This window comes from Benincasa hispida, chromosome 3, assembly GCF_009727055.1.
Source record: "Benincasa hispida cultivar B227 chromosome 3, ASM972705v1, whole genome shotgun sequence".
Classification (NCBI taxonomy): Eukaryota; Viridiplantae; Streptophyta; class Magnoliopsida; order Cucurbitales; family Cucurbitaceae; genus Benincasa; species Benincasa hispida.
The window spans coordinates 58304351-58313719 of NC_052351.1; positions in this window are offsets into that span (position 1 = coordinate 58304351).

A 9369-nucleotide genomic window follows, 5' to 3' on the forward strand; every position below is an offset into this window, starting at 1 on the left:
AAATATACATACAGGCGATGTGTATGGCCGAATGAAGTTCAGTTCCGTATGAGTTCAGTTCGGTTGAGGATGTAATAATCTCGCCTAAGATTTGATGAAGCTTCAAAGAGTCGAACAAAAAGTGAATTAGGACTTGAGCATCCTTTAAGGCAGACCATGATCACGGGTGAATCATGGTGTCGCACGGTTGGAGAAGTATGATCGTGACACCGTGCAATCTGTGAAGGAATATCTTGCTATCCTCCAGCCTATTTGGACTCAGTTAGAACAAACTAAGATTAGTCCGGATCATATGCACCTCATTAAGGTTTTCATGGGACTCCGTCCGGAATATGAATATGTTCTTACTACTTTGTTACATTGCAATCCTTTGCCATCTCTCGATACTATAATCCAGGAAATTCTCTTTGAAGAAAAAAAAACTTGGGCTGGTCTCCTCTCTGTTGCCTGATGTTGCTCTCGCGACCACTCATCTACGCTCTCCAATTGAGTCGTTTTTCTGCAAAAACTGTAAATTGTATGGTCATAAGTATAAGTGTTAATTGTCCTACCATTGAGTGCAGGTATTGCCACAAGTAGTGTCATATTTTGGACAACTATCCTACTCGACCACCTCGTCCCCCAGGCTACATTACTAAATCCAAGAGTTCTTCTAAAACTGGTCCTTCGTTTGTTATTGCTGCTACCACCCTATCTAATACGACATCCTTCATTCCTTCGAGTCTCTAGATGAGTGACCTTCAGGATTTACTTAAACAGGTGCTCTCTTCCAATTCTCTTGCTTTGGTCGTCACATCAGTTACATCTTGGCTCTTTGATTCAACATGTTGCAATCATGTGACCTCGAATGTATCTTTATTATCTTCCTCCACCCTTGTCAAATCTTTTTCCCCAGTTCATTCTACTGATGGTAACCCTTTTACTATTTCTCGTATTGGCACTGTTAATACACCGACCATAAACTTTTTTTATACTTATCATGTCCCCAACCTAACCTTTAACCTTGCCTCTGTTGGTCAACTCTGTGATCTCAGACTGACCCTTTTCTTTTCTTCTTAGGGTTGCCAGGTTCATGATCCACGGATGGGTTAAACGGTTGGTACGGATCGTAAGATGGGAAGATTATTTGCGCTCATGTTCTTTCAACCTCCGTTCTCTCATTTATCTTTGTTGCCATTACTAATACCAATACATATCAATGATATCTTCGTCTTGGTCATGCATCTTCCAAAAAACTTCATAATTTAATTTCTGTTGGTACTTTGAATAATGTTTCTCAATTTAATTCTGACTGTTTACATTGCAAACATGCAAAGAAACTTGTTTTATCCTTTTCTACTTCATAGTCATTGTGTGACACACCATTTGATTTAATCCATTCTGGTATTTGGGGTCCTGCTCCTACTTCTACATTAAATGGTTATCGATATTTTGTATTATTTATTGATGATTACCCTTGTTTCACCTGGATATATTTTCTTCAGAATTGTTCTTTCTTATCTCAAATCTACATTAAGATGGTGCATACTTAATTTTCTCAAACCATCAAAATTCTTCGCATAGATAATGCATTGAAGTATAAGAACTCTCACATTCTTTCTTTCCTCACACCACAAGGCACTCTTATTCAATGTTCTTGTCCTTATACCTCTCAATAAAATGGTCGAGCCGAGTGAACATCGACATATTCGTGATTCTGTTTGAGCTTAGCTATTCTGTACGTCTTACCCCGAGAATTTTTGGGGTAAGGCTGCCCTTACTTCTGTTTACGTTATCAATCGTCTTCCTTCTGTTGCTGTCCACAACTTATCTTCTTTTGAACGGTTGTATGGTATTTTGCCCTCTTACTAACATCTTAAAGTCTTTGGGTGTGCATGTGTTTGTTTTATTGCATCCTCATAAATATACCAAACTTGAACCCTAGGTTTGTCTATGTTGTTTTCTTGGTTATGGAATAGAATATAAAGGGTTGCGATGTTGGGATCCCATTTCTAACCGACTACCTATCTCTCGTCATGTAACTTTTTGGGAACATCGTATGTTTTCTAGTCTTTCTTCATTTCATGCTTCCCTAACTAGCCCCCACCTATTTTTCACTGATCCCTCCATTGATCTATTTCCTGCGTGCGATCCTTTGTTTAACCTTGACTCTTCCACACTACCCATCTCTCAGCTCGATCAGTCTTCGCCTACTGTTGCATTTCTGGATCTACCGTCTACTCTCGATGCGAAACCTAAACCTGCATCCATTCGTCGATCCTCTCGTGTAAGAGAAACCCTTCATCATCTCAGATACTATCATTATTTTTCCATTGCCACGTTTTTAGTTGAACCTTCATCTTATAATGAGGTCTGTACTAACCCTCTCATGCAGCAAGCAATAGATGAGGAACTTCAAGCTTTGGAAAAGATTCATACCTAGGATGCTTTCCTCAACGACACTCTATCTGAGGCGATATATATGAAGCCACCACCTGGTACCTCCCCTCCACTTCAGATAGTCTATCTTCTTCGTCGTGTACTATATGGGCTAAAATAAGTTTCTCGTGCTTCGTTTGCCACCTTCAGTTTCACTGTCACACAACTTAGGTTTACCTCTAGCTCTCATGACTCAGCTCTTTGTACTCATAAGACTCTTCGTGGCATCGTTCTCCTTCTTTTGTATGTAGATGACATGATTATTACTGGTGAGGATCCTCATACCATATCAGATCTATAATGCTACTTGGGAGAACATTTTGAGATGAAAGACTTGGGATCACTCAGTTATTTCCTTGGTCTTCAGGTCTCATCTTGTCGTGATGGATACTACTTATCCCAAGCAAAATATGCCTGATCTTTTGGTTCATTCTAGTATCATTGATTCTGTTACTTCCCTGACACCATTAGATTCAAATGTCCGTCTGACTCCTTTTGATGGTGTTCCCCTCGAGAATCCAACCATGTATAAGCAATTGGTTGGCAACCTTATTTACCTAATAGTGACGTGTCCAGACATCGCTTATGCGATCCATGTTGTCAGTCAGTTTATGTCCGTCCCAGCATTATTCATTTCACTGTCATGCTTTGTATTCTGCATTATGTTAAAGGCACACCAGGATATGGTCTTCAATTCTCCCCTATGTCCTCCCTAGTTCTCTCAAGATACTCTGATGCTGATTAGGCCGACGATTCTACTGATAGACGCTCCATCACGGGTTACTGTTTCTATTTGGGTGATTCCCTCATCTCTTGGCATGGTAAGAAACAAACTATTGTCTCTCGTTCCAGCACAAAATCTGAATATCGTGTGCTTGCTAATGCTACTTCAGAAGTGTTATGGCTTCGCTAGCTCCTAGCAAACATGGGGGCTCCCCAAGACTCTGCTACTATTCTCCATTGTGACAACTGTAGTGCTATTTAGATTGCTTATAATTATGTTCTCCATGAACGGAAAAAGCACATTGAGAAAGATTGTCATTTTATCTGTCACCATCTTCAAAGTTTAACCTTACGCCTTTAAGTCATATCCATAGTCGAGCAACCAACCAACATTTTCACCAAGGCACTCTCTCTTGCATGCTTTCGTCAGTTACATGACAAATTCAAATTGGTTTCTCCTCTATCACCATCTTGAGTTTAAGGGGATGTTGATATTATATTATTTATGTAAATTTGTATTTGTATTTGGTGTATTTGATTAAGATCTAGTACCTTTTTTTAATTACTCACATATATATAATTATCCCTGTACTTTCCCTTTATGGAGTGTGAAAACATAAATTACTGCAAAAGTTTACATATACTAAATAATTTCTTTCTAATGTTCAATTACCTATGAAGTATTAATTTAATCTTTCTCCTTATGTCAACTACCCTAACCCTAGTTATAATAATTGAGATTCTAGTAACTTCTCTTTATATTCTCTTTCATTTTTAACTAAAAAGGACTCTTTTACAAATTGGGTAAATAATAATATATCTTCAATATTACTTGAAAAAGAAGGATTATTTTGAAATTAATCAGTTGGTTTTTGAATTGGAACATTACAAACCAATGGATAGTGGGGGTTGGAGAGAGAGGAAGAGGGGGGCTGAATGCAACCTTGTGGCTGCCAAACATTACTCTAGAATTTTTCTATATAGACTTTCTAAGCAAGTTTCCTTTTTTAACTTTTATTTTGTCTTAAATTAACTTAATACAATATACATATCATACAATTTAAGAGAAAGATATACTTTGGTAATCCCAAGATTTTAATTTACACTTTTATTGTTCGATTTTGTGTTTTTTATTTTTATTTGATCTTTAGATTTCAGAAAGTATTGTATTTTTAACCTTGAGTTTTGAGTTTTGAGTTTAATTTTTATTTAGTTACTAGATTTCAATATTTTACACTTCTACCTTTAAATTTTTATGATGTTTATATTAGATTTTTAACATTAACTTTCCGTAAACTAATTTATAATAATTATGATATGATTTTTAAAATTAATTTTAATAGGAAAAATGTTAATGAAAATTTTTTTTTAATTAGGTAGTTAATTTAAATTAGTTAGTAGACCTGAACAATAAAAATTGAAAGCAAATATTTATTGAAAAATTAAGATTAGTTGTATAAATATTTATAGACTAAATTGAAATAAAACTCAAAACTAAGGTAAAAACGTAACATTTTGAAATTTAGAAGCCACATAGAAATTAAATTCAAAACTCAAAAGTAAAAGTGTAATGTTTTGAAATATAGGAATCAAACAAAAACTAGATGCAAAACGTAGGAATTAAAAAGAAATAAATTTTTATTCTATAAACATTTAACTCTCATTTTTTTTCTTTTTATATTTTATACGAATAACAAAAGAAATAAATTTTTATACAAAGTTAAGGAGGCAAAAACAGAAAATTCGAAATTTAAGTGCCAAACTTTAAAAATAAAATAAAATAGATTTTAAAACAAGGTTGAGAGATCAAAATAGAAAAAGAAAAATTACCAAATCTTGTACAAAATAGAAAAAGAAAAATTACCAAATCTTGTACAAAATAGAAAAAGAAAAATTACCAAATCTTGTACTATAGAAGTACAAATGATGTGCAAATTCTCACACTCACATTCAGGAACTAAAAAAAACTCTAAATTAATCTTAATACTTTTACCAGTTTCAAAACAAAAAAAAAAATCTTAATATTTTTTATCTGATCTATTTATTTTAGTCTATAATGTGTGTGACTTCACCAACCATCTTTGTAGTCAATACATGAATAAAGGAAAAAAAAGAAAAAAAAGAAAATAAATAAAAGCTAATTATTTATGACCAAGATTTTTCCTAATAGTAGAACCATATGTATGAAAGATTTCTCTCTTTCTCTCTCTCATCCATAATTCTATTATGTATACAAAACCTGTCTCTTTACCCACCATCTCCACCTCTTTTAGCTACAAGAATTCCCCTCCTCACACCTTACCGGTCACCGGTGCCACCACGAGAACCCGTTTGCCTCTTCCGCCATTGTTAGACTCCACACATGATCGTAGCACAATCATTCAAAGATCTATTAGACACAACTTTCAAATTAAGATGGCAAAAGCAAGTACAAATTTGCACCAAACAAGCATCACCCGGAGGAAATAAGGGTTGAGCTAGGGTTTCTTTCATTTCTTGATGGTCCACTACTCCAACATGGCTTTGTTGTTTCTTTGGACACTATCCCTTTTGGTTCTGCCTCTACTCCTTCCGCCGCTGCCGCCGCCGCCGATGGTGGTTCTTTTTGTGCCTCTCCTTATTATGATGCTTCTTATCTTCTTTGCCTTGTCGACTTCTCAACTTCCAACCACTGCGATCGTGTCGAGAAGTTATTGACGACATTCTTGTAAAGAACAACAAGTCTCTGTACCTTTCTCGATGATATGATATAATCTATTTTAGATTTGGTGTCTCATGATTTTAGCTCTTACAATGAAAATGTATCTAGGGGATCTTTTCATTTATTCTAGTAGTTTTAAATTGAAAATTAGGTAAAAATGGATTTAGTTTTTGTGATCTTGGCTGAATATTTGTCCTTTTTTTTGTGAATTTTCAACTTGAAGAAGAAGAAAGGGAAATAATGATGAAAGGAATGTGTGATTTGAAAGAAAGTCTTTTGTGATAAAGTTAGGGGATTTAAGTTTGCTGTTTGTTTGTGTACAAAGCTTTAGAGCTGTAATATATCATTATAATTTCAACTGTTTTAAGAGCCAACAAACTACCTTTTTGGTTCGTCCTCCAAATCTCATAATTTTGCTTTCCGACAAAATTGAATGTTTGGTGGTCGTGAGAAACATGTTTAAGACAAAACCACCTAAATTTTGGACCTTGCTTGGAAAACTTGGTGAGTTTTTGAGACCATGATATGATTTGAGCTTTTTTTTTTTTTTTTTTTTTTTTTTTTTTTTTCTGTAATCAAGATTATTTTGTATTATTATTAGTGGTTGAAGAACATACACATATGTTGAACATATTACTGAGTTTATTAAATAGTCATGGTTTAATTAAGGGAAAAAAAAATTTTAGCCCTCGGATTTGGTGTTAGTTTCTATTTGGCCCCTAGATTCCAAAATATTACACTTTTAGTCCTTATGTTTTGAGTCATAGATTTACAAATGTTATCGTTTTACCTTCGAAATATGAGTATTCTTTTGTTTTGGTCTTTAAATTTAAAGATTTATACTTTTAATATTAAATTTTTACTAAATACTCATTTCCGTCTATGATGTCAATGACTATTAATTCATTTAAAAGATTTATGAGAATTATAATTAATTAATTTTAGTATTTTTCATCACTATTAAAATTAAATATAAAATTTCACTTCCTACTATTTTAAATTAATAAATACGCATTAATATCAATGACACAAAATGGGTATTTAATGAAAAATTTAGATTAAAAGTGTAAATATTTAAACCTAAAAACCAATATGAAACAATATTCAAATTCTAAGAGTGAAATGTAACTATTGGAAACCTTGGGACTAAATTGAAACCAAAGTCATAACTTAAGAACTAAGGTCCTGTTTGGTAACCATTTTGTTTTTTGTTTTTGAAAATTAAGCATGTTTCATCCATATTTCTTACAATGATGCATCTTTATTAAGTATAATGGTTGAATTCATAGCCAAACTTCGAAAACAAATTTTTTTTTTTGAAAGTTGTTTTCAAAAACTTAGAAAACCTATGGAACCAAGTTACGAAAACTAGATCCAAAACTTAGGGGCCAGTAGGTTATTTTCTCTTTAATTAAATTTTTGTTATTACCGTTTGATAATGATTCATTTTAAGTTTTTGATTTTTGAAATGTATATGTTTTTTTCTTCCTAATTTTTTGATTTTTTTTTAATTTCAAAATCAACAAATTTTTAAAAAGTGCTTTGTCTAGTTTTCAAAATTTAACCATGAATTTTGAAAACATTAAACTAGATAACAAAACAAAAGTAAACTTATTTACGTGTATAGTGTTTATATTTTATAAGTTTAATTTAAAAAAAAAATAATTAAATAGTCAAACATAGAATATGACATCATATTAAAACGTTTAGGAGGTGTTTAGAGCAAGGATTTGATTATTATAATCCTAGATTATTATAGTTGGGTTATAATAGTTTATGTTTAAGATATAAATTATTTTAGTTTGGGTTAAAATACTATGAATTTGAGGTGTAAAATATTTTAGTTTAAGAAGGAAAGAGTAAATACTGTAGTAAATAATAAAAAAAAAATGATGAATGTAGAATAATAAAAACTGTAGCAAATAGTAAATATTGTAAGAGATGATTATTATAGTCTTAGATAGTCCTTACTCCAACGTCTCCTAAGAATTTAGAGTTTAAGTCTCTTCAATTAAATTTTTTAATATGTAAATTTTATCCTCATACCTAATATCTAGATACATGCATTTTAAGAGAAGAAAAGTATACTAATATCTAAATTCATGTATCAAGGGAAGTATTGTAAAGTATTTGAAATAGTGCTTTTTATCTTAACACATACTACTTTTTTTTTTTTTCTTTGGAGATATTAAGATAGTACTTTAAATCTTACTTTAATCTTTTAACTTTAAAATATTCTGTCCTATCATAATCTTTTTTTTTTTTTAAAGAAAAAAAAAAGAATTTCTTAGTATCATCTCTAATATTTTAATGTTATATTTTAGTTAGTTCATCGTCCTTGTATAATATTTCATTTTTAGAATCATTTAAGTAATTAATTATTTAATATAATATTTTTGAATTTATTTTGAAATTTAAAACTTAACTATACTACCTATAACCAGTGTTTAAAATATCGATATCGATGGAAATACCGAGTTCTTAATTTTTTAAAATTTTTGATGAAAATATTGAAAAAAATATTGATTTCGATGGATATTTCTTAAAAAGAATATAAAAACAAGAAATTCAAAAAATAAATTTGAATCAGTAAATAAAGATTTTATGATTTTAAAATAAGTTAATATGTCTATTATTAATATTATATTTATATTAGTGATATTTTGTTGCTCAATTATTATGTTTTGTTAATTTTGTACGATATAATGGAAATATTAATTCAGCCCTCATGTCGATATTGAATCCATGAAAATGTAAAATTATGGATAGAAATATTGACATGTCAAATTTAATACTATGCCTATTAACATGACATACTTGTTTGTATATATGTTTATGATCTCAGGTAAACGAACAAAACACTAACCTTTATTAGGTTTTCAATATATAATTTAAACTAAATTATTAATAAAGTATAAATTTCATTTTATTCCAAAAGTGGATGAATTAGAATAGAATACTTAAAAATTTTAGAGATATATATATGTTAATTTTGTAACTATTAAAATAAAGAAACAACCCAGGCTATCTTGTATAAGTGAATTATTTTATATTCTTTTTTCATTTTACTCAAATATCATTCTAGTTGAGATCCCACGTTGAAAAAAATTAAGAGATGTCACAATATTTATAAAATAAGTGGGTTATTTCTCTCATGGCCAATTAATTTTAATTAAGAAGAAACCTCATGTTACCTAATATATGATATCATCTGATAAAGATCTCACACTGAAAAAATCAAACGACCTCATAATGTTTATAAGAACGAGTATCTACTCAACGAGTCATACCTCTAATCGAAAGTTAATTGGTTTAATTAAATCACTTTTACTACTCATGGATAGCAATGCATATAATTAATAACCTAAATTGTTACGAATTAAAAAATTAGTCAAATTAATTCCAACCATCTCTCGCTTACCCACTCCAAATTTAGAATTTTGATTTTCTAGTTTTTTAAAAAACAAGAAAGGTGAGACAAGAAACAAGAAAGACAAAAAGGGAAAAAGAAATCAAATCTCTTTGCT